The sequence below is a fragment of the Pyrus communis genome, chromosome 2, assembly GCF_041283825.1.
Source record: "Pyrus communis isolate YQ-2024b chromosome 2, ASM4128382v1, whole genome shotgun sequence".
NCBI lineage: Eukaryota > Viridiplantae > Streptophyta > Magnoliopsida > Rosales > Rosaceae > Pyrus > Pyrus communis.
In genome coordinates, this window is record NC_142566.1 from 6659167 (window position 1) to 6682741 (window position 23575).

Below are 23575 nucleotides of genomic sequence, written 5' to 3' on the forward strand. Positions count from 1 at the left end.
CATCTAAATGATCAATATCTTCTATAAACTTATCTACAATATAGTCAAAATTTTGTTCAACTAAATTAATATCTAAGTTATCAAAAACTATATGAATGCTCTCATTTTCGATTTCACTCTCATTCTCTTCTATTTTTTTTAATTGATTGTAATTACTAAACCTAATTGTTTCTTTTCCTATACTAGTTTCATATATTTATACTCTATCTAGTTGTCTATTTCTTGTTCGTTGTAAATTAGGCAATGTCCACTGAGTTCCTTCTAAAAAGCTATTATCTACAGGTTTTGCTTCTATTATATTTACATGTTTACTACCAAATGTTTGAACTAAATTTCTCCTTTCATATTATAATTTTTTGTTCTTATGCTCATTTTAATATATTTACTAAATTCATTAATTGTCATAATGTAATTTGGAATACATTCTATGACTGTTAAGTTTGAACTTAAGTCTACTTCTACTTCAACTGTTGCTATTGCTGCTTGTTAGTGATTATCTCATATTCATCATATATGTATACTAAAGCTTTTGTGCCTACTTGTGCTCTGGTTAATCCTGCTATTCCAATTAATATTGTTCCTATGTGAATCTGACTAAAATGTGATTTTCTCAAATGAGTAGCTGTTTCTTTACTAATTAAATTAAGTGTAACTTCTTAATCAATATAGCTAACTTCATGTTGCCTAATGCTACTTACAATTCTGCTTTTATTTTCAAATAAACCTAATTGATACAAATTATATTTATTATTTTGTGTTCTCTCAAAACCTCTTCTAATAAATTCGTGTGCTTCTTCTTCATTTGGGTAAATATCCTCAGCTCTAAGTACTTCTTTTCCTTTTCTCCTAAAAAGTTCCATTTTCTATTATCAAATGAATTTATCTTAGGTCTTCCAATATGATTATTTGTACTTAAAGTTAAATTTTCTAATTTTTCTAGCAAAGATGGTGGAAGTGATGAAGATGTGTTATATCAGCCAAACTTAAAACTAATTGAATAATTAAATTATTTGCCTAATGAGAATATTACCACTAGCTACTTGCGTTGAAAAATCTGTTAAACGTACTGGTTCTTTATCTAACTTACAATTTCTTTAAAAGCTTGGATATATTTTCTGCTAGTTCTAGAATCGGTCATTAAACTAATAATTTATCTATTTTATTATGCAACTTAACTTGTTCACTCAACTCTTTTTGCACTAATTGAATATTTTGAACTTCTAATTTTAACTGCTCAACTATTTCTAATGATCTGAGTTCTACTTGCTTAGGCTTACTATCTATGAGGTCAACAAGCTCTTTTATCTTTCTTTTGCTAGGAAACGTTTGAATATTTTTATTTTTATCTTATAACTGAGATGTAATATAATCTAAATTTTGTCTAGTTGTTTTTATGGAATTTTTGTAACATCCCACATCGCCCAGGGGAGTGAATCTTGTAAGCCTTATATGTATATACCTATCTCTACCTAGCACGAGGCCTTTTGAGAGCTCACTGGCTTCAGGTTCCGTAGGAACTCCAAAGTTAAGCGAGTTCGGGCGAGAGTATTCCCATGATGGGTGACCCATTAGGAACTTCTCGTGTGAGTTCCCAAAAACAAAACCGTGAGGACGTGGTCGGAGCCCAAAACAGACAATGTCGTGCTACAGTGGAGTCGAGCCCGGGATGTGGTGGGGGCTCGGGTCAGGATGTGAAAATTTGGTATCAGAGCCAATCTCTGGCTGGATGTGTGCCAACGAGGACGTCGGGCCCCTAAGAGGGGTGGATTGTAACATCCCACATCGCCCAGGGGAGTGGATCTTGTAAGCTTTATATGTATATTCTCATCTCTACCTAGCATGAGGTCTTTTGGGAGCTCACTAACTTCGGGTTCCGTAGGAACTCCGAAGTTAAGCAAGTTCAAACGAGAGCATTCTCATGATGGATGACCCACTGGGAAGTTCTCGTGTGAGTTCCCAAAAACAAAACCGTGAGGGCGTGGTCAGGGCCCAAAACGAACAATATCGTGCTATGGTAAAGTCGAGCCCTGGATGTGGTGGGGGCCCGGGCTGGGATATGATAATTTTTCTGAAAATGGTCTAACAACTGGTTCAACAAATTATTATACTTATTATTTTCTAATTTTATATTTTCTAATTGACTAATAATAAGATCTATAATACTATTGGCTTGTGAATTTTCTTCACTATGCAAAATATGATTATGCTTTCTCAATGAAAAAAAAAAAAACAAATTAAACTATTTTGGTCTTAAGTTATTTTTCTTTTTTGTGGTTCACTAATTTCTAAATTAAGATAATCTATCATAAACTACAGTCTAGCTTTCTCTAAAGTTACAGCTAATTGGTTTCTTAGAAACTCTTTTTCTTCTCTCAAGGTCTCTAAAACTTGATCTATTGCTCTTTTTGCTTCTAAAATTTTATGTTGCACTTCTGTATTATTATATTTACAAATAAATGAAGGATGTTTAAGATAACTAAGATAAAACTTCTACTTCTTCAAAGTCTAGATAATTCTTTTGGATATGTATGCTAATCTTCTCTTTATACTAGTTATAGTTGGGTGTCTAGGACAATAAATACCTGGTGGTTGTGGTTGACAAGGTCTACAAGGACAATAATATCTGTTGTTCATACAAAATAAACAAGTGTGATATCAGATGTGTTAATGACTTCCGTCCTCAAGGTACTTTATTATTATAATTATATTATTAAAATGCTAAACTTGGCTCTAATACTAGATTCGCATAGCAAATCCCGGTTAAATAGTCGGATGACCATTATAACAACTAAACATAAAACCTTGCACATAGAACTCGACATGTTTCAGCATGACGGGCATCCACAATGCAGGTATACGACCTTAACGGCTGAACTCAGAAGTACAAAGAACTCAGAGGTACCCTAGTTAATGTCTAGTTATTTGTATGGTAATCATTCAACTATAACAAAGTGCTCGAACAAAGTATGATCGTCAGTTTAGCAGGTTAATAATATAACTATAATAGTGTTTCCTTGTTTTGGACTAGAAGTTTAATTAAACAAACACACTAAAGAAAGAAAAGAAAGCTTACTTAAGAATTGAAGATTGCTTGAATATGTACTCTTGAACTTTTAATGATATATAGAATGTTTACAAAGATAATTGTTTACAAGAGAGTGTTTACAAGGATGCTATGAAGGCTAGGGATGAAGATGGTGTGAGTATATGGTGAGAGTAGGGTGTTCAGGTGTTGAGGTGTGTTTGTACAATGAATGGAACTTCTCTTATATAGACTGAGTGAGAATACTTTGATTTAAATTTTTTACAAATGTATGGTATGGACATCTCCTTGGTACTTGTCATTTTTTAGTGTTGCTGAAATTGTCAGCACTGTTTCTGAAACGTGGTCTGACTTATTTGTCTTCTTTTTGCTTTGCATGTGAACTTGCTTGTATTGATAAATGCATGTGAGCTTCATGCATGGTTGTCTTCTATAGCCCAATTTTAGCTTTTGCATGTGATATCCCTGAAATGCTTTTTCCCTTGTCTTCTTTCCCATGCCTAATTTGGGTATTATAGAATTGTTTTGTCTTGATGATTAAAAGGAAATTTTGTTCGGGGTTTTGGTTAGTTTTCCATTGAAATAATTACGAGGCTTCTATTCATTGTTACTCATAAACAGCATAATAATTGAAGCAGCATAATGGCCCAGCAAACCACAAAGAGAGACGAATTAGAAAAGAACGAGCAGCTCTTTCCAGAATATGTGAAGAGCAATTTTGTGACTCGTTTATGTAACTGTGATTAAAATAAGAAGGAATTGGATTGAGAAAGAACTGAATTGAAAAGAATAAAAATCTAGGTTCCATAAAAGCTATTTACTAAAATGTTCTGGAATCAGAATAAAAATGGTACATGATTCCATAAAACTGTTTATCAATTTAACATCATCAAAATATAAACTAGTATAATTACTAAAATGCTCTCGTCTCAAATAATATATTTTATCTTATGTGGCTCCCTTACGAGTCACAACCACATGGAACAGGATCCTCTTCTGATCTGTTCTCTGGGATCTGGATGACCACATCATCCTGGCCATTGGTTCAGAATCCTGTGGCCAGGATTAAATTTACTTTTTAAAACTTACTTGAATCCAAACCAGGGTTGATGCACCTTTGTTTTCCTCCTCCTCCTCTCTCTGCCGTATCTTAGACCCCAGGAACCGACAAAGCTCAAACTTGAGTTCTTCCATGTCAAAATTTCACTGATTAAATACTGAATCAACACTAACTTATGGGCGTGCCGAATTCTTTCTACTTTTTGGGTCGAAATTCCAGGTTCGAGAAGAGGAGATGGAAGTGTTTTCAGCCACAGAGTGGAACACCTGACGAACCACTTCGGCGGCCGGAACATGGTGGTGTTGTTTGAGACGGAGTGACCATTCTAATTGAGAGAGAATTCTAGGAAAGGAGCAGACTTGAAGCGGCAGGGAAAAGAGGCATCCACGACTGAAAGACGCTCAAGATTTTTATCAACGGCCACAATGATGTGGTCCGCATGGTCTCCATTGGTGCAGGTTAGATTTCAGGAAAATGGATCGTCAGATCCGGAAAAAAAAAGAAAAAAAAAATCTACTCTACAGTGATATATAGATTTAATGTAGACATGTAAATTTGAGATGTTAAAATACATTCACATCTTATTTTACGTTTTCACAATATATAAGTATGCGTTATATATACTCTACAGTGATATATAAATTTGAGATTTCATTTACCTTTTTCTCGCTAACTAGCAGGTTCCACCCTCTCAAAATATATATAAAGATTTATCAGCTAAAATGTGCATTTAACACTCTGTCTATTGAAAATCTCTCACGAAACAGGAAATATAAAATGTCAATTTCAAAACAATTTTTTATCTCCCATTAGAATATCTCTAATGCATGAAAAAAAAAAAAAAAAAAAAAAAAAAAAAAAAAAAAAAGAAAGAGGTCATGCAAAGGAATCGTTAGCCCTTCTGGCGGGAGCGCTTGTACGTGTCTGATGCGTAAAACATTTTGTTTTCCCCACTTATTATATATCCACACCGATCGATGCATCTTTTTAAATGAAAAGTGATCACCTTGTGTTTGAAATGAAACTCTTGATTAATTGGGTAGCAATAATTAATTGAGCTTACATCCTCCATTTTTATATGAAAATGTTTTCCTCAGCTTGAGGAAGACAAAAACTGGTATAATTATTCTAATAATTGACCTTCAAAATTCAAGTCATGGATAAAAACTAAAATAAAAGCAGAAAACCTTTTTAAATTAGGAGAATCCTCAACCAGGTAATTAGGTAAAATATTACTTTATGGTAAGATGATCAATGTTAATCATTTTAGTCTTCAAATTTAGATTATAAAATACATCACTATGACTATAAAATTAGAGATGTGTTCGTCCATAAATGATTAGCCAAGAATCTTCCCACAGTTTAAGGAATTTCCATCATATCAAAGCCTTGTTAATCACTAGATAAAGGATACTAACTGTAAAGTTTAGCAATAGATGTACACTTCTTGTTGTGTCAATTGTCCTTTTCCTTTCCTGTATAACAAAATAATAGCGACTTGGTGCTGTTTAATTAATTAATCAAATTTTGTTACATGAAACTATGCGTCTTCTTTTATTATAAACTAACTACAAAAAAAAATTAATGGTTCTTGTCTTAAAAAGATAAAATTAAAAAAAAAAAAAAAAAAAAAACAATGTTTCATGTGCATAGTATCTCATAAAATATTGGATAAAACCAAGCATTCTATTCTTAATTTTAAAGCAGCCAGCACTTATAATACAAAGTCTGACCCAAAGTATAGTTAATAAGGTTAGCACTAATAACGTGAAAGCGGATGTCAAAATTTTCTTAGGGCACTTTTTGTTCAAATTAATTCGTTCAAGTAAGTACTTTCATTAGTGCTTCTGTTGATATTGCTTTATAGGTAATAATTTATGCCAATAGAAAAAAATATGAATTTAATTTCATGATTTTTTTTTTTGAACAACAATATTATCTACACTAAAGTGGTGGGAAGGTGTGCTAAGCCTCACAATAGGTCAGCCATAATAATGTGGTTCAAATTCGCATTTGGCGAGAATCGAACCTAAGACTTATAAGTGAAAAGAAATACCACTAGATCATAGTACTAAGTGGCAATTTAAGATTTGAATGCATATTAATAACAAAAGTATATTATACAAGTAAAATTTTTACCTAACCTCCATGGAACTCGATTTCAATCCCACTTTATCTCCCGAAATTCAATCGTCATTAGTTTACTCCCCGTAACTCGATCTTGATTCCACTTTGCCACTTGAAACTCAAAGTCATCACTTCACTCTCTGAAACTCAATTTTGATTACACTTTGTTTTCTGAAACTCCTAATCTATGTGATAATACATGAAAAAATGTTATTTGATTCCAAATTAATTACCTATATTTTACATATAAATATAGGTAACTTATTTTACACATACATACACATAATAACAATAAAATGTTATGAATATATGTAATAATACATGCAAAATAATTTACCTACAAAATAAACGAATGTTATTTGATTCAAAACTAAGTTACTTATATTTTATATATAAATATAAGTAAATTATTTAAACACACATTCATAATAACAACCAAACGTGCCTAATATATCTAATAATACATGCAAAATAACGTGCCTACAAAATAAAGGAATGCTCTTTGATTCAAAATTAATTTACTTATATTTTACAAATAAATAATGGTAAATTATTTTGCAAATGACACTTTACCACAGTAACGGAAAACAATTATACATATCCACTCTGGTGTGTGTTCGATCTCTACCAATCTATCTCACCTACAACTTACAATTTAACAAATTAATGCTATTATTTATAAAAAAAAATACAAAATAATTTACCTAGAAAAAAAAAAGTTATATGATTCAAAATTAATTTACATTAAACATAAAATATATTTCAACACGCATATATAATAACAATAAAAAGTGCCATATATATAGGAACCCATGCAAAATAAAATAATATTAATTGTTTCCTTGTTTTTTTATCAGACAATATTATTTGATTCAAAATTATTGATAGTACAAAGGAATTTATTTTTTATATGGAAGGTGCCTATTATTATTTTTTTAATGGGTAGATTAAATTTATATATGTTACTAATATTCATGATACAAGAAAGATAAAATTTTCGTATGGGTTTTATATCATTTATTTAAAAAAAAATTGGTCATCATAAATAGGGTGAGTAATAACATTTACTGACATAATTAGGGTTTTGTGGCATAAGTTGTAAATATGTTTTAATAATTGGTTATATATTTGTCTAAAATATGTAGACAAATATGTAACCAAGTATTTGAATGTTTAAAATTAAGTGAGTTTTTGTTTGGAAAATAGGAGTTTCAAGTGTTGATCTCTAAAGAATCCTCAAATTAATTAGAATTGATTCATATAGAACCATATATATATATATATATATATATATATATATATTTTAACAAATGATATGATCTATAGTGAGGGTGTGGAGAGTGGACTAAGCCTCACAATAGACTAGCAATAATGTGATTCAAATTCTCCTTTGGTAAGAATCGAACCTACACCTCTCACTTACAAGTGAAGAGAAATATCACTAGATCATAATACTAAGTGGCTTAAAAACACTTTTAAACATATCATAAGTTTTCTGAAGTATTTTTATTAAGATATGTAGTAAATGGCATACAAGACAAGTTTCACATGTTGTGAGATTTTTCATCCTTGAAGATTGTTCATCTTTGAAATGAGAAGACTTTGTAAAATTCAAAAGACTACAAGACAAAAGGGAATTGCAATGCATGGACAAATAGTGGGTTAAGGGAGTTGAATTAAGGCGCGGTCATTGATTTGAATCAGCAAACATCCTCTCCTGCTCAGACCGATTGAAGATAATGAAACCCTAATTAGGCTTCCTCCCCTTTCCCATCCCCGCATTCATGCAAGAAGAGAAACATATTATTTGGCTTTTTAGCCAAAATGGTCCTTAAGATTTGTATAACACATAACTTTGGTCCCTGAGATTTAAAATCAGTAGAAATGGTCCCTGAGATTGTCCACCATCCATAATTTTGGTCATTCAATTAAAAAGCTCCGTTAAATTAAGGGTATTTTTGTAAAACTTTCTTTTTCACCATTTTTCTCTCATTTCTCTTATAACAGTTGGGATTTTACTTTCCGAGTCCCTAAAATTTCTCAAGAAAATTGTCCTTGATTTTCTCGTCGGTTGCTCGTTCTTCTCCATCAAGCAGCCCACCGGAATTATCAGATTCTACTGCGGATTGGAATCGCTGCCGTCCCAAATGAAGTTCTCCAAATTCTCTTACTGCTTAGTCTCCCATAAATTCGATGATATCCCACAAAGCAGCGACCTTGTTCTGTACACAGGTAACAACAGCACCGATGAACCCTTTATTTCTTCGACCAGAAGAAATGAAACGAAAGCTCAAAGCTCGATTTGCACACTGTTTTAGAAAAACTTAGGTCCTCCAAACTCTGCATTTCGTGAGTACTACTACATAATGCTTAGAAAAATCATCATGGGCAAGAAGCACATGAAGATTTCGTACAAGTTTCTCGTCCTCGGAGCCGACAGCAATGGCGAGACGATCGTGGATTTTGGATCGACCATCACATTCATGGAGAAGCTGATTTTCGAAGCCATGGCGCAAGGGTTTGAGTCGCAGATGGCAAATTACACGAGAGCAAAGGACTTGGAAACCAAAACAGGATTGAGACCTTGTTTCGATATTTCGAAAAAGGAAAAATTGAAGTTTCTGGAATTGGTTTTCCAATTCAAATGGGGTGCTAAGATGAAGCTGCCATTGACGAATTACTTTTCGCTGGTTTTGAGCTCGGGGGTTGCATGCTTGACGATTATTAGTGATGGGGTTATTGGTCCAGAGAGTAATGGTGGACCTGCCATTATTTTGGGGAATTATCAGTAGTAGAGAGTAATGCTGGACTTGAACCTTTTGCGCATAAAGCTCAAATGGCTCATGGAGGACTCAATCGAAGAACCCAAAAACGTCGATAACAACAACGGAAACGTTAGGCTAAGGGTGGAAATTGAGGAGCTTTATATGTTGTGGAAGCAGATAGTTGAGGAAAGGAGGCCCTTTCAGTATGTTGTCGGGTGCGAGCATTGGAGGGACTTGATGTTGTGTGTTGAAGAAGGGGTTTTGATTCCGAGGCCAAAGATTGAGCTCATTATTGATTTGGTGGGGGATGTGGTTTTGGGGAATGAAGGGTTGATGGAGGTGTCGTGGGCTGATTTTACAAAATACCCTCAGCTTAACAAAGCGTTTTAACGGAATGACCAAAATTATGGATGGTGGATAATCTTAGGGACCGTTTCTATGGATTTTAAATCTCAGAGACCAAAGTTATATGTTATGCAAATCTTAGGGATCATTTAGGCTCAAAAGCCCACATTATTCTGAACAACTTTGGCTAAACCTAAAAGTCATTATCCCGAGTGTTATTGCTTTAAAAATTAAACCTTGGACTTGCTTAAAATGCGCACAAAATTTAGGTGGAGACATGATCTAATTGCCTTCCAAGTATGATCTAACTGACAATCCCACAACATTATGTATTTCATATGACAAGATTAGGTTGGAAATATAATAGTCTTAATCACAACGTGGTGGGGACCCCGGATTTGATGAGACATTAGGGTACTGTTAATTAGTTTTCTTGTGTCCGTAGACGCGTTTTGATTGGTCGATGATATTGTCGTTGTTGAGATAATCAATGAAAGTTGTCAATATTTTAATCCTAAAGACGACAGAATGCATGTCATTAGGTTCCATAAGGAGCACTTGCCCTTAAACAACTGTTAAAAGATGCTAAGTGCTTGATAATATTTTGAAACAGTCAAAGATGGACAAATATTATTAGGATTAATTAGATTAAATAGTCCTTGTAGTGATAAGATAGTCGAAAAGTAGTTCATGTCGTAAAAAGGTTAGGATTTAAACTCTTGTAGTGAAGCTTGTTAGGATTTAGACTCAAAATTCAAAGTTGTGTCAACTCTCTGTTAATTGTTAACAAGCGAGCCTCACATGTGCGGCCTACATACTAATAATTAACGGAAAGTTGACGAAACTTTTAATTTTGAATTTAACCTAAGAAACTTCTACACATTGGTTTTTTTTTTTTTTTTTTTTAAGTACATTGATATTTTTATAATAAGGCGAGACGGAGTTCGGCAAAGCCTAATTTGATATCGAATTCGCCATTCACGATATTCAAACCTAAAACCTCTCACTTCCAAGTAAAGAGGAATACCACCAAACCGTAGTACCTCTCACTTTGCCAAATTGATTTAAATCCTAATTTTTTTTTATCACAAGGTCTACTTTCCGACTTTCCTATCACCATAGGACTAATAATTCAATTAAAATTATGAAACTATGTCAAGTGAATAATGAGCAAATCTTATATAATTATAGTTAAGAGGTTTTTGGAGCATCACTTAGTACTATGGTCAAGTGGTATTCCTCTTCAGTTGCAAGTGAGAGGTCTTAGATCTGATTCTTTCCAAAAACAAATTTGAACCACATTATTGCTAGCCCATTGTGAGGCGAAACCTAACCCTTTCCCGTAGTGTAAATAATATTGTTTGTTAAAAAAAAAAAAAAAAAAAAAGGTGATTTGGAGCGCATCAGTTATTAATTTCACTTCTTGAATAAACTTTTAATTTTAGTAAATGAGCCAAGTCTATATAACTAATACAAGTCAACATACTTGGAAACGTCGATCAAACATACAAGAGCCTATATTTTCATTTCACACCTAAAACACATGACCATTTACTTAAATGGATGATTATTATAATTTTTTGGTACAATGTGATTATAATTTATATTGAATAACTGAAAACCATAGTGTTGTGGTCATTAAAACTCACTAATAACATACAAGAACATGAGACGAGAATATGGATTTCTCTCAACAAAATTGTTTGCTTTCATGAAAATGGAAAATCTTACCTTTGCATGCGTCTCCCAAACCGATTAGCCATCTTAATTGAGGGTTGATCGGTCATTTTGGTATTCAATGTGCAAAGTTAGCTTTAGGTCGGATTTGTTTGGTAAATGGGAGCTCATAGTTAGTGACTTAATTATCTTACTTTGATAATAACATTTGCCTTCCATATGAAGCATGAAATCTTTGAATAATACTAATTGTTAACATCCACAAAACTGTCCTTAGACATTCTTACACGTTGATATGTATGTATGTATGTGTGTATGTATGTATGTATTGTATGGTCAAGCTCATCGACAAATAAACAAAGATGACCTTGTGAATTGGGGAGTGAAAGAAAGAATGATGGTGAAAATGATGTGGACAGAAATGATATAAGAGGATTGGTCAAATCTCGCATCCAAGAATGAATGGGACTGGAAGAGCAAAATACAAGGTAGGGGTTTCGTCCTGTAGGGCAACCCCATCGTTCATACAACAAAATTATTACTAACCAAAACCAAACAAACATACAACAAAATTATTATTCTTTTTCTTATGTAATTATTTATTGATTGTCAGTGTTCTACTCACTGCGTTTTATGTGTGCTTTTCTTTTTAGTGCCAAATGCATAACTTTTATGAAAGCTTTTGGAACATGTAGGCCTTGTAGCCCGAAATTCATGGGGAGCACTTGCAAAAATCTTGGTTTCAAATGATAATTTTATTTATTTTTTACCAGAAAAAAAAAAAAAAAAAAGAAGTTAATTTTGTTGAGGATAATATTTGTATATTCTCAAGAGTAAGACACAATATATCATTTAAATAAGAGATTATTTAGTTGTTAATTCATATTCAAATTAATTTTTTTGTAGAGTTAATTTCAAATGAAAAATAAAAAACTGAGCGATTCTAATTATAAAACTTATACATTGAAAATACGTTATTCATAAAAAAAAATTGAGATATATGCATTCCCATGAAATGCAAGTATTATCTTTTATTTGCTCTCAGGTTTTCTCTGACCGAACACATCAGCTGCCAATTCTATAATACATGCTTTAGTCTTATTTCTTCAATACTTTTATATTCTGAAAGTTCAACGAAATAAAAAATAAAATAAAAGCTCCCTTCACTCCTTTCATGCACTATTTCAGCGACGGTGATGTTGATCATTTGGATTAGATAATTGAACAAAAGAAATTTTAGTTAGTATATGTCATTTTCTTGTCGTGTCATTTTGTATTAATGCTGAATAGGTTGTCTCTGATAATTTAGAAGTCTTATGCAATCTTAATTAAAAGGTCCTTCTTATTTATAAAATAATAATTTTGTTGATTATAATCAACATCAATATTCAAACTTAATTGAAATCATCATCTCATTCTTATTAATTGAATAATTGTCAATTGCCATGAAATCATGATTTAGAGTTCATGCATGAAAGAATAGAGCATGACTAAAAGAGAGATATGGAAATATGCTTGTGCTTGTGGAAAAAGTAATACACGAGTTAGGATTTTATTACTAAAGAAAAGTGCAATAAAGTAATACACATGTGTTTTTTGTTTTTTTTTTTTTTTGGGGGGGCTAGAGAAAAGTGGAAAGTTAATATATTAAATATAAGCTCCACTTAATCAATTGTAATATAAATAAAATCATATGATGATGATTTTTCTTGTCAGTTAAAATTTATTTATTAACAAAATTTATACTTATATGTAATATATTGGAGGATCAAAAAAATTTGGGAACCTCAGAACCCCCTGTGAGTCTCTGACGCTGAATATAGAACAGGCATCTTTTTTTTTTATTTTTTTTTAATTTTTTTTTATTTTTATAGAACAGACCATTCACCCTAGAAACATATGCAGCCAATTCAAGTGATGCTTTATTGCATGATCTTCGAAGTTTTTCATCATTAGAGGATTACATTCCAACTCTCTTCAAAATGTAATTGGATTAGAAGAGAAGTTTTGTTTCATGTTTGATCCTCTTTCAATTCTCTCAAAATGAAAAATTATTCTTCTATACCTTTAAAATACCTTAACTTTAAAAGATTAATATTCCAGTCCAATCATTTGTATCAAAGCATTTCATTGTGTTATGGCTAAATGACTATTGAAATTGAATTAGCCACGGATAAAGTCCATACCATTCTGTATTAGTTATTATTACCCTTAAATTAGGCATATCTTTGTCGAGTTGAAATTTTCAGGTACCCATGAGATTCTTCGATTCTTTGAATCCATCATGACCACTAGTGCACCACAAATGAATGGCATATAAAATGGGTTGCGATGTGACAGACACTTTATAAGTAGCCAGCACCAAGCCATACACAACAGCAAAATTACATGTACAATATTGAAACTTTATCCAACATAACACAAATATAAAAAAATTAAAAAAAAAAAAATTCTAGCGCAGCACCTTAAAACAATATTTGATTATCTACATATTTCCTAATACAATTAAATACACATCTCAAGGTTTAACTCAATGCATGCTTCTTCCTAGGCATATGAATATGAGTTTTTAATTTCTAACAAGCCTGTTATAACACACTAGCCTTGCACATGGATGATAAACTCCAAATATATATTCAATTAAAAGATATAAAAGAGGGGGCCAAATTTTAAGGAAAGGATGAGATGAACTAGGACATGAATGATCAGGATGAGATGAAGGGTACTTCTAATTGTCTTTCTTGTTATAGATAGATCCAAATTATGAGAGGAAAGAAGAAAAAAAAAACCAGAATTTCTATTGAGTATTTTGTTATCTTCGATAGTATGTCTACCAACACACGAATGAAAACATTCTGAGGATTTACATTACAATTTGTAATGCAATACCTGAAAAATAAGATCATAGATTGACTAGGGTGCTAATTGATCCCATATTCACTGTTCTGCCGTGTGAAAATACTACATTGTGTCTACCTATGTTAGATCTCGTAAGCAAGAGATATTGAGAGAGAGGGACAGGTCTCTTGATCTATATTTCTGTCGACTTTTATTAATCACTTTATTTTATCCCTTCATTAAGTAGAATGTAAGCTTTTGTTGTATCCACTAGTGTATATACTTTAAATTGATGATCGGGTTTGTTTATCGTATTCTTCTAGGTTGAAGAGTGTATTTGTAGAAAATCAACAAAATTCAGAGTTTGACCGTTAAATTGTGATTTTTCGTTTCTAACCGTCAGATGATTTTGTCCCATTACCTAATCTCCGAGCGTTCTTTTGGGTGATTTTTGGCTTAGGAGATCTCGAAGTATATGCAAACATGATTGACGGTTGGATCATGAAAACTAGTTTCATAGAATGTGTGTCCCATCAAACGAATGGATTCCAAAACACTTAGAGTTTATTATTCTATACTTCCATTAAGTAGAATGTAAGTTTTTGTTGTATCCACAAGTATAAATATTTTAAATTGACCATCGGGTTCGTTAATTGTATTCTTCTAGGTTTGAGGATTTTATTTGTAAAAAATCAACAAAATTGGAGTTATAAAACAACTGTTAAATCATGATTTTTCATTTATAACCGTCAAATGATTTTTTTCCCTTTACCAGACATTTTGTTTAGGTGATTTTTGGCCTAGGAGATCTTGAAGTATATGCAAACATGTTTGACGGTTGAATTGAGCTACAAAATGGAGTAAGAAGGGGTGTTTATATCCTTTCCAACTACTAGTTCTAATGTTACCGTTACAAATCTTATAGATGCGCGTCCCACAATTGGCTACCACACTCCTTCATCTTATCACACTTACTCCTTTGATTTTTACCACCAACACTACTCCCAAGACCTCCATAATTGAAGCAAATAGCAGGGGTAGTTTGACAGAAGTTTTGTAGAATTTTGTCGGGTAAAATTTTGTAGAGCAAGCCATATTTTCTGGTAGTGTGTTTCTTCTTGTGCTGCATCATTGCCAGGCCTAAAAATATTAAGAAAATTTATGAAAAATACTTCAAAACTTTGCATTTTAACAAAAAAATCATCTAATAAGTTTATTTAATGATAAGAACAAAAAAAACATAAAATATATACATGCGTGCCCAGCGCTTACCCTAACCCCCTCTCCCCCCCCCCCCCAAATATATAATTAAATAAGAAAAAGTACATGAAAACACACACACACACATATATATATATATATATATATATTATATTATGTATATATATTATATTATGTATGAATTAGCTAACTGTAACAATAATGATACTCATTTTTAGGCATTTGACAAAGTAAGATAACACAAACACACGTCTGGTACTATAATCTCGTAAGGTATATTTTCATGTATATAATAAATAATATATATAAAAGTGATAATGTAGATTTCACTTGTACCTACCTACTTAAGGCAAAAGAAATAATATACATATATACACAGTATAGTACCATTAAATTTCATAAATAGTGTAGTATCGTTAAGTTTCATAAACAATGTAGCACCGTTAAGTTTCATAAACAGTGTAGCACCATTAAGCTTCATAAACAGTGTAGTAAATTTCATTAACAGTGTAGTACCTTTAAGTTTTATAAACAGTGTAGTACCGTTAAGTTTTATAAACAGTGTGGTACCATTAATTTTCATAAACGATGTAGTACGTTTCATAAACAGTGTAGTAAGTTAAGTTCATAAACAGTATGTGTGAGGACACGCGGTTCCCGTGCATTAGTTTTTTCTTTTAATATTCAAATTATGTCTTTTTCATTAAAATTTAAGTTCTTTTGTCGTTTTTATTAAAATTTAAGTTTTTTTCATTAAATAAAATTATAGTATGATTTTTTATTAAAATAAACTATGCTCAAAACTTTTTCATTAAAGTTCCCAAAAATATTTGATTAGCCATTGCTCTTTTGTATACAATTATAGACGAATAAATAACAAACTCCCAAACAAGAAAGACACATACACACACACACACACACACTGTGACATCCCGTCCCGGAAATATCGAAACGTACATTGAAATTACAATTTTACCCTAATTTGTTTGTGTACGTTAAGTGTTGTGTAGTGTGGTGTTGTAGCACCACGCACACACTCACACATCACTTTCACTCTCCCGGGATTCCCTCCCTCATTCCCTCACTTTCTGTCACTCTGTCTCTCTCTCTCTCTCTCTCTCCCCGAGTCCATCTTCTTCTTCTTCCTTCTGCAAACACACGGACACACATACAAACATACCCAAACCTTCACAAATCAAGAAACCAAGACCATCATCGTGTTCGTGAGGCTGAGAGGAGTCCAGTGGTGCCATTTCCAGGTAAGAACTTTGACGTTTTCACGTCGATATCACCATGGCCGATTTGAGCACTGTTCATGCAAACCTAATCTAGCTTGTTTTAGGAGATTCTAAGCTTGTAGTTGTGTTTGTGAAGTTCCCAGGAGCTTGGGAGTGTTTCGTTGGACGAGTTTGGACGTCGGGATCGTCCTGTTCAAAGTTGGCCGAGTTTTGACCTTGAAGACAGGTATAATTCCTTAATTTTTAGGCCTTGAAACTAGCCTATCGTGATTCTACTAGTCCTAAGCTTCATTTTGGTATAAAGATCGTGAAAAATGGTTGAAAAACGAAGGAGAAAACTAAGTTTGAATTTTTCCCAGTTTTCCGACGCCGTCGCCGGCGCCGGAGGCTCGCCGGAGAAGGAAGGGGAATATTCCGTTAAGTTTAACGGAATATTCCTAACGGCAGTTGACGGCGTCAGTTAGGGTTAATGGAATATTCCGTCAGTTTAACGGAATATTCCTGACGGCGTCAGTTGACGCCGTCAGTGTGCATGGCACGTGGCCGCGCGTGGGGGCGCGTGGGTCCGTGCCTATTCAGGCGCGTGGGGGCGCGTGCGTGGTCCAAAAATTATTTTAAAAATATGGGTGTGATCCTGAGGTTGTGTAGAGCACGTTGGTATATTCAATTGTCCAAATTGAGCAATGTATGAGAAGTTATTACGAGAAATTGCTTAGGTGCTTTTAAATTAACGTTTTCGTAACTTTGTCGCGTTTAGGTGATTCGTATTCCGAGGACGAGCGTTCGCACTCGAGGCAGGGGGGCTACGACCCTTCTAATTATCAGTGAGTGGGCTTTTGTTTTCCGTATATACCTATATACATATTAATTCCCAGAAATTAAATAGAAAAGGTTATTTGTTTTATGCCATGCATCATATAAATGTTGTTTACGCATCATTGCATGTATTAGTAGTGGCATACATATATATATGTGTATTTGGTGCTGTGGACGCACAGGTAAGTGCCAGGTAAGCGGTATTCATGTTGTTATGCAATGGTAGTTTGAGATGTTTAGAGAGCTCATAATCTGCACCCCCGGTGTTAGTGCTCCCGCCCGAGGCCAGGGCACAGCCTTCACGTGTATGTTCACCAGCACCGCATGCTCGCCTTGGATCCAAGATAGGTGCAAGCCTGTCGTACAGACCACAATAGGTGGTTCCGACTTGTAGGTGACCCGCGATTTATCGCACAGCTTCACGTGATCGTAGCACTAGAGCATACATATATATATTACACCCAGCCTGTCGTACAGACCACGTTAGGTGGTTCCGACTCGTGTGCAGATTCAGTTATTGAGTTGAGAGTGGAGCTCTAGATGCAGCCGTACAGGTCACGTTAGGTGACTCCCGGCTGCTAGATTATATGTTATTGATGTGAATTATGCTTGAGTATTTATATTTGATTATGAGTTTCCGTTATGGCATATTCTCGAGCATGAATGGCATATCATGGAGCATGATTGACATATCTATACATACGTATATATGTTCATTTTCTGGGAAGTATACAGGTTTTACGGCGAGGGGTTAGAATGTATTTTGCTAAAGAGTTTTCAAAGAGCTTTGTTTTTGCCCACTCACACTTTTGTTTTTGCGCCCCTCCAGGTTCTAGTGGTCTAGCAAGTTCGGTGGTTTATCCCAGAGGGCGTCCCGGCATTTCTGACAGACATTCACCATTGTAGGGTCACCTTCGGGTGTAAATATGTCGTATCTTTTCGTTTTGGACTGTTGTAGATTTGCTCTGAATTGTGTCTCACATACACTAGTACTTTGTATGCTAGTTAGTTTTTAGTTATTTGTACTTTTATATTACTATCTTAATAGCTTCCGCACGCGCACATGGCTACGTCACCTTCGTGTGACGGCCAGCATGCCCTGATCTCGGTCGGGGTGTGTCTCACACACACACACACACACACATATATATATATATATATATAAACAATTCATCATGATCCACAATTCTCAAGTTTTTAACTTTTACAATGTTGATTCAAAACTTTCCTTGTGATGAACCATTTGAATCTGTCATTTGTTAAATGCCGATCTTGTTTCAATACTAAGTACTTAGATGCCCAACAAAAATATTGATGCGATTTTTTTTTTTTTTTAAATACATGAAGCTATTTAAACAAATATTTGATTAAATAAAAACATTCATTCAAAGAAACTTGTTAGAAAGGTTTGGCCAAAATTTTTTTTTCTTTTTCAGAAAGGTAGTACTTAATTAAATTGTATAATCTCAAGTAAATATTGAGTAATATTTAAAAGAAAGCGACATAAGTCGATCCAACATCATTTTGTGACATATTTTATGAACAAAATTATGTAACAGTTTTCTTTTTCCTGCTAATCAATGGGGAGTACAGAATTGGAGCTGAAACTTACTTTTAATATTGGGAAAAAAAAAATATCACTAGGCTTTTTTTAAATTTAACAATTCATTACAACATGATAAAAAAACGGCTACAATTATTTTATTTCTGTTTTATTTTTTATTTTTTTTATCAATTAAACAAAAGAAATTAATTTTTTGACCCAAAAAAAAAAAAATTAATTTCATTAAGAAAATATCAAAGTTACATCAACCATGTCAACAATACTACACAACTCACCAAATTAAGCCAAACCCACAAGCCTAAACAATACAACTCAACTCACGGAAATCATTGTGGAATAATGGGTGGATCAACATTTGAGGAAAACATGGTCTCTAACGTATATTTTACGCATAGTAGCAGCTAGCCAATAAAGGTGAAGATGGCAAAAAATACCTAATGTAGATAGCAACAAACTCCTCCAAAACTAGTTATAATGTAGAGAAAACAATAATTTGAGAGTGTTATATAAATGTATGGAATGTGGATGACCACCATAATGTCCACAACCTCTCCTATCTTAATGTTTAGTAGAGCATGCTCTAATTAGAGTGTATTAGTAGTTTGTAACTTATGGGTTAACCTCATCATTATAAGCTTATAAATAGGTGCTTAATTTATCAAAGATGAAATATACACAAGTTTGGAAAACACTTTACATTTCCTTTATCTACTCTCTCCTCATTTCCCTCTACAATTTTCTCTTTATAAGTTTTTGAGAGAGTGATTGGATTGATCATTGAATAAGGAGCACATTCGAAATTATGATAAAGTACATTCTAAAACCTGAGTATAACTCAGACGGAATCATCACGAAAGACCAACTTATAGGAGGTGGAGAAAGTATGGAATGGGGAGGAGGATTCTTTTTGCTCCTCCTCCCCTTGGTGGCTAAGGTGTCTTTTTTGCTCTAAAGAATACTTTGAAGAAATGGAGAAGTTTTTTGAACTATTTACTTTCGTTAAAATTTATCATCATAATTGATGCAAAATAATACGTATCAAATTTACATATTGTTGCCATGATCACACTGAACGTGATTTTTTAAGCACATTAATTTAAAAAAAAAAAAAATATATATATATATATATATATATGTAGACGTGGGTATGGTTACATGGGCTAATTGATCCCATTTGAGTAGAGTGATATCATTAGTCGGTTAGGTAATTAGTTTGGGGGGAGGGAAATCGGTGGGAAATCGAATCCACATAAGAGTGTATAAACATGATTGCTTTCCTTCATTATAATAAAGTGTCATTTGCTAATTGATCTCATTGGAGTTTGAATTCTCTCTCATCAATGTATTTAAGATTAGTTTAAATAGAATATTGTTGATAACACAGTTCTTACATGTATGATAATTGATTATGGAGAGATGCGCTAAGGAGACTCTCTCAAAAATGAGACTTTTTATATATACTATATGTTACCTTATGTTTTTGGCATAATGTTTTATAATGTTGACGTGAGAATTAACCTTAAATTATGAGGTAGCAAAAAATTCATGAAGGATTCAACTTTGAGAGAATCTCCTTAACATTTCTCTTAATCATGTAATAACTAATCAACTAATATATACATTCATAAAATATTGTTCCTCTTTACATTATCTTTGATCGAGTATTCAGTTTCAAGCACACTAAGTGTTAACATAGAAAATTCAATTCCCACATTCAAAAAAGTAAAAGTTACTAAAGAAGCGAATTGTTTTATCTCCGCTATTTTATAAGCATATACGTTTTATATTTATAATTTAGAAGTTGAGAATGGCTGCGTTTGCCACTTTATGATATCTCGATCTCTCCTCCTCCTTGCACCTCTCTCTCCTCAACTCGTACCCTTCCCTTTCTCTGCACTTGATCCCCTTTGTTTTCTATTCGTTCTAGGGTTTGAAATTATGGGGCTCTCCTTTCTCCAAAACCCATAAAATATTGAACCTTGCTATATTAAAATTTATGCATATATTTTACTATATTTTTCTTGTTTTCTGTTCTCTTTAGCTCTCTGTGTATGGCTGGCTTAGACTTGGGTTCAGCATCTCGGTTTGTTCATCAGCAGCTCCAACTCCCTGATCTCCACCTCCAAAGACCGCCGGACTCCGAAGATGACCACACCACCCCCAACCGCAACAATCTTTTCTCCTCTGACCACCACCAAAATGATGTTGATAATGACAATCCTCATCAAGGGTTTGACCTGGTGACCCCAAATCCTGGTTCGGGTGATTCAGGGGGCCGACGGTCCAGAGGTCGGCCCCCAGGGTCTAGAAACAAGCTCAAACCCCCAGTGATCATAACTCGTGAGAGCGCAAACACCCTAAGAGCACATATTTTGGAGGTCAGCAGTGGCTGTGATGTGTTTGATTCCGTCGGCACTTATGCGAGGAAAAGGCAGCGAGGGATTTGTGTTTTGAGTGGGAGTGGTATGGTGACCAACGTGAGCTTGCGTCAACCATCAGCGGCTGGCGCAGTTCTCACACTGCACGGCAGATTTGAGATTCTGTCATTAACAGGTTCATTTCTGCCGCCGCCTGCACCTCCTGGGGCCACCAGCCTCACAATATTTTTAGCTGGTGGTCAAGGCCAGGTTGTGGGTGGAAATGTTGTGGGATCACTAATAGCATCTGGACCTGTTATTGTCATAGCCTCATCGTTTACCAACGTGGCTTATGAGAGATTGCCCTTGGAGGAAGAGGAGCAGCTACAGATGCAGCAGCCTGTGCCACAGTCCTCAGGTGGCGGAGGCGGTGGTGATGGCAGCGGTGGCGTAGGAGTAAGCAACCCCTTTCCAGATCCGTCTTCGGGGCTTCCCTTCTTTAACCTGCCGCTGAATAACATGCCTCATCAGCTGCAGGTCGATAATTGGGGAGGAAACTCTGCTGGGCGGCCGCCTTATTGATAGTTTTTGCTAGCTATAGGTCAGGTCAACCAAGGTCAGAGAATCGATCTTTATATTAATATCATCACCCCCATTCCCTAGCCTTGTACAATTATTTTTCTTGCTTAATTTCTTTCGTCTATCTTCTCGTAACTTCATTTTGGTTCCTAATTTGTATTGCTTTTTAATGTATCCATGGAATGTTGATGGAAATTGGATTTTGGAACTCCCTTTTCTTAATTAGAAATGGTTTCGGAGAATATTTTAGCTTTGGATTGGATATAATAATTGTCAGAACTGATATTACTGATAAATAATTTTGTGATAAGTATCACAACCTCTTAACATAAGCTTCAATAATTATATATTGTTTAATCCGTAGGATGAATAAAGATCGTGCTATCAACTATATTGATTAATCAGGTAAAATATTTTCTACTAATTAATCCTTGGTGATTTTTCATGAAAACGATGATTAATTTTTGCCTTTTCCATGTGTGGGATGCTTGTATATACCTATAAAAATCATGCTTTCCACTCGTAGCCTCTACAATTATATGATATTAATTTGGTCATGTGAAACTAATATCATAAACATGAATTTATATAATTAGATCTCTCTCTCTCTCTCTCTCTCTCTCTCTCTCTCTCTCTCTCTCTCTATCTCTCTCTCTCCACCCCCCCCACCCCCCCCCCCCCCCCCCCCCCCCCCCCCCCCGGCCCCCAATATATCTGTCCGATCTTCCACCAAAACAAAGAAAGATAAGAAACAACCAAAACCTACTAAAAGAAAGCTCTCACATGATCTGACCACTTCACCCACATAACCAGATAATCAATTTTCTAACCAACTCGTCCTAGCTAGTCTCTTGCACTGAATATATTTTAGTTGTTCTCAGTTTTTCTCTCATTTCTTAAAATATATTACTTAGTTGTACTGATGATTATCTCAAAGGTTCTTTCATTCATGGATTATTCCTCAGTTTTATATCGTTCGTACATATTCTAGGAGTACTTTTCTTTTAGAAATTAATATTTCAGAAACTTAGACATGAAGGACTAGGAAATGCATGTTATGATAATATTCTTGAACAAGAAGAAAAAGGAAAGATACCTGAATTCCTTTTTCTTATTGCGAGATTAAATTTGAGTCATTCATAATAACGAATACATAGGGAAGGGTTGTAAACAAGTGTGACCTTGTTAAAGAGAACGCACTTTACTAGTCAAACAACAGCGAAAGGAAATCAAACCAATGAATTTAATGTTAAGAATTGGCCTTTTAGCCTCCTCTTCAACCCAAGGCACAAAGTCAGCTGTACCAAGCGTGAACCTCGCAGTAGCATGAACTTCCAAGGAGGGTAAGGCTGCGATAAACTAACCAAAACTACCTATTAATTCCTGAGGCTTAATAGATAAGACTAGTTTATAATTCAGGTTTATTTTATGTTATGATTTAGGGCACTTGATTTCATATCATGTTTTCACCCCTAAAAAAAATTCCGTCAGGGCATTTTGTATCTCATTACCAGAAATTAATATGGTTACTATGAACAGTTATTTCTCTGCGGTAGTTTTGTGGTATGCAGTTTATAGTCTTTTAACTAAGAGGTGATGATAAATAGGTGTTTGGAAAAGAAGGCAAGCAATTTATGTATAAAGTATAGTCAGTAATGTATATACCCTTGAGATTTAGATGTGCAAGACGTGGCTGGAATGCATGCAGATACATATGAATTATTTGCATTTTATGTTGTGTTGCTTATTGTTTAGAGTTTCAGAGATGCCACGGCTCACTACTAGTCAATATTGATATGGTTCTTGACTTAATCAAATGACCTATGTATCGAGTCCAGCAAAATTGGGCTTTCATATAGAAGACTTGCCATGCAATTAGAAGTGAAACCACTTTAGTTGAAATCTTTTGCAACGATTTCCAGCGTGAGACTTAGGGTTTAGGACT

At 34.1% G+C, this 23575-nt stretch overlaps 2 pseudogenes across 1 annotated transcript; both read left to right on the forward strand.

The window, feature by feature from the left end:
* Window positions 1-8230: 8230 nt before the first annotated feature.
* Window positions 8231-9459, forward strand: LOC137746828 (putative aspartyl protease At4g16563; annotated as a pseudogene).
* Window positions 9460-20503: 11044 nt separating this feature from the next.
* LOC137746465 (AT-hook motif nuclear-localized protein 23 pseudogene) lies at window positions 20504-21874 on the forward strand (annotated as a pseudogene). Its single transcript, XR_015955274.1, has one exon. The product of XR_015955274.1 is annotated as an AT-hook motif nuclear-localized protein 23 pseudogene (transcript).
* Window positions 21875-23575: the final 1701 nt, after the last annotated feature.